The 3,832-nt window shown below is 45.5% G+C and overlaps 1 pseudogene; it reads left to right on the forward strand.

Annotated features, from left to right (window-relative positions):
- The first annotated feature begins 2,945 nt into the window (after positions 1-2,945).
- Pramel7-ps1 (preferentially expressed antigen in melanoma-like 7, pseudogene 1) lies at positions 2,946-3,462 on the forward strand (annotated as a pseudogene).
- The last annotated feature ends 370 nt before the right edge of the window (positions 3,463-3,832 follow it).

The following is a 3,832-nucleotide window of genomic DNA, read 5'->3' on the forward strand; positions in this document are numbered from 1 at the left end:
GAACGACGAGGGATCACTAAGAACACAGTCAGTCCAATTGGAAGCCACCATGATAATGAAGTATTCAAAGCAAAGACTACATAATTATTACAGCTGATTGTGGATCTGTGTTTTGCCGCTCCTGGGTTGCTGGGCAGACGAAATGCCTGAGCCTCTGTTGTTGGGTGCTGAGTGGAAGTAAATTACCCACACACCACTTGCGGGGTAAGGAAGCACAGCCTAGGATGTGGGAGACTGAAGCTGGGGTCCCCAAGCACCCTGAGAACCAGTCTATGCTGGAAAACCACACAGAGGAGTCAGGAATGAAGGGTTGGGGTCCACAGGCCTGTACCAAGGCCCGGCTGGGGCTCCTAAACTCCTGGACATCAAGGCACCACTTGGTCATGGGGAGTTGGGAGCCCACGGCTGAGGACAAGTGACTATGAGCCCAGGGTCTGGGAAGGGGGAAGGAGGAACTCTGGCTTAGCTCATTTGTGATTGTCCTTAGCTTAGCGGGCGGTCATTTGGGAGCATAGAAGGGCCTTTTGCAGGAGAGTTAAGTTCTGTCGGTGAAGGCCTTTATGCTCCCACAGCAGTTCTTGATGGAAGAGGCCACTCTTCGTTCCAAACCCTTTATTGTACATCGTGGAAAATGGGTGCATAGCACCTCCTCGGGGTGGACCAGAGATTAAATACATTTTGTGTGTGTGGGGGGGGTGTCCAGGAAAGGAAGCTGATTGGCTTTTAAACCCCCAGGGCCTCTAGATACCTCATTACCATGGAGAACTCTGTTCTGGGCTACTGGACGGACATGGGCAGGGTGGTCACGTGTTCTGGGCAGGAATCTAGTAGGGAGCAGGGAGACACCTACGGTTTCGGGAAGTCTTGGACCCACTCAACCTTGCCAAGCTTCCTGGAGTGGCCCACTCTCCCACAGCTGACCACAATATCTGAATCTAGGAAAGAAAAGATTCACTATGTCATCACAAACAGACCCAATAGAAAAATAGCATTTTAGTCTATTTTAATAGTGGGAAGTAGGCAGAAGTGGATGTCTGTTATGAGTATAACCATGCATCAGAAGCGCAGACATGTCCTCATTTCCCTTGGTGTGTACAGACAAGGGTGAGCATCGAAAGTAAAGGAACAAGGGTATAAACACAAAACAGGTAACCACGGAACTACAGTATTGACTGTTTACCACTGGTACCTACATATCACAGCCACACAAACCTGGCAGCTGGTGACTCAGAAGCCAGACCCTTTAAGAGTGTCTGACAGAGTGTCACAGAGTGAGTAATCAGGGTAAAATCCCCCAAAGGAGAATTAGCCAAGCAAACTTGACCTCCGATTGTCTGTGCAGAAAATCTCCAGGTAATGCGGGGCTTGGTGTACCGGTGCTGACAACAAGTAATGCCGAACGATGGTCAGGCGCTCTCCACTGGAGGCAGGGAGGGTTCCAGATTCTGAGATAGTACAGCCAGGGTTTTAAACCTCCTACCATTAACAGAACAGAACAGAACACATTAACATTAACATTAGCAGAACTACCACAGAACAGGAGACTCATCCGTAAAAAAAGGCTTCTCCCTTATGAGCATAGCTTGGGCTTCACCCATGGGTGCTGCAATCCACTCTGGTCTCCTCATTGACCAGTTTGCATGCATAATTTAAACTCAGGATGGGGAGACTGAGGCAGAGGGGATTGAAGATGTAGAGTGAGACCCTGCTCTTTTGAAACAGTGAGTTTGGATCCTGCAGTCTTAGGTACCCTTTCCTCCTCATATCTGCTAATAGTTCTGCAACTAGGAAGATTGTGGCAACCCCAGAAATAGTTGTTTCTTATTTAGGGAAACCAGGAAGGCAATCTTGAGGAAGGTATAAAATGAAAGTTAAGGAAAGGCACATAAATGAGCTAATGAGGGGATGCACAAACATGTTAGAACCATGCAGATAGGTCTAGTCACCAGATGAGCCTGTCACATTAGACTTCAGGGTCATAAATTTTGTCATCCTTTGATCACAAAAATAATTTTGTGACGACCGTAACATCTTATATGCTTGGTTTATTTGAGGACATGTTTAAAGTATTAAAGGAATATTATATATAAAGTATGCAAGTTTAATAAAATTAGATGTGATAAGTAATAGACACTGTCTCAGGGTCATAATTCTGATGAAGTCTTACTTTTTTTTTCCACATTAACTAGGTCAACAGTGAAAATATGTTAGACCACAAGTCAACACACTTTTTCAGTAAAATGTAAAGTAGTAAGGTTCTCAAAGACTTGCAGACCACACCCCTCTATCATCACATGGTCCTTGGGATGTAACATGAAGGAACACTGGGTGGGCACTTGCATTCCAATAAATGTTTTCACTCCAATCAGCAGTATCTGGGCTTAGTCCACAGTCTTCTGACCCTTTGACTAGAGACCTGCTAATGAGTTTCTAACTAAAAGACCAGTTTAAAATAAATGCCAGGATGAACAAGTCAGGCTTAAACCAAAATGCAAATTACCAAGTATTTCTTCTGTCTGCAGAGTTGACTAGATTGTAAAAGAAGCCCATGTTCATGCTGAGCCCAACCTGATGCTGCCTGGTCATACCAACCCTGATTTTCCCCTCCATCCCTCTATTCTATGGTGGCAGACAGTCAGCTTTCCTAAATGCTGTCCAAGACATGGTTTGCTTCTTTACTTCAAAAGGTCCAGACCCCCAGATTTAATGCCATCTATAATGTCTCTTTATTAATTAACCTTGACAGAAGAAACGAAGGATTTGATTTTTTATGTATTATATAAAAGAGACCTTTTGAGACATTCGCTTGAACAATCCTGTGAGATATTACACAAAATGAAAAAGCAATCATTGAAATGTGTCACTGGGGCCAGAGAAGACACTCAGATCCCTTGAGCCTGTCACCTGTGTCCTAATCAGGATCATTTCCCTAAAGAGCCATCAGAATGGACTTGGAAGCCCCACCCACACCCCTGCAGCTGGCTGCACAGAGCAAGGTGGGAAGGAGGTGCTGACCATCTCTGTTCTGCAGGGCCTACCAAGGGAGCTCTTCCCATCACTGTCCAAGGAGGCTGGCACACAGAAAAGCAAAGATGACTAAGATCCTGGTGGAATGCTGGCTCTACCCTGGCCTTCTTGTTGGGTTGCTTATAGATAAACCCAACCTGGAGACCTTCCAGGCTATACTGGGTGGAGTTGGCACATGGCTAAAATGGAAGTTTTGCCCCAGGATGGGGAAGCTTCAAGAGGTTGATTTGAGGAATGGGCACCTGGACTACTGGGCTATGCAGGCTAGAAGAGAGGGTGGAGGCCAATCAGTAGAAACTATGTTTGAGAAGCAAGTAATGGAGGGTCACTCAAGGAGGCAGCATTTGGGGGTGTTCAGTGACCTTTTCCTTTAAGTCTTCTTGACATGAAGATAAACACATTTGTTGTTTGTTACTCTCCTCTGAGGGTGTGTAAGTACTTCTGAAGATGTATACTAGCATGCCTCTTAAATTTTTCTTACAAAGTATTGCAGACACTCTGCAGACTCCAGAATTAGAAGACTATTGAATGGATGACTCTCTTCTGCCTGCCCTGACCCAATGCACCCAGGTCACTAGCATCAATGTTTATGACAACGACATTTCCATATGCTCTGAAGGACCTGCACCACACTGCCAACATGAGTCAGCTGACCATGGAACTGTATCCTGCTCCAGTAGAGGTCTATAATGAGTGGAGTTATGTTCATGTAGAGAGATTTTCCCAGCTTTGTGCTGAGCTCATGAACACACTCATGGCTGTAAGGCAGCCCAAGTCAATCTGCTTTAGTTCCTATTCCCGCTAG

The sequence above is a fragment of the Rattus norvegicus genome, chromosome 2 (assembly GCF_036323735.1).
Source record: "Rattus norvegicus strain BN/NHsdMcwi chromosome 2, GRCr8, whole genome shotgun sequence".
NCBI lineage: Eukaryota > Metazoa > Chordata > Mammalia > Rodentia > Muridae > Rattus > Rattus norvegicus.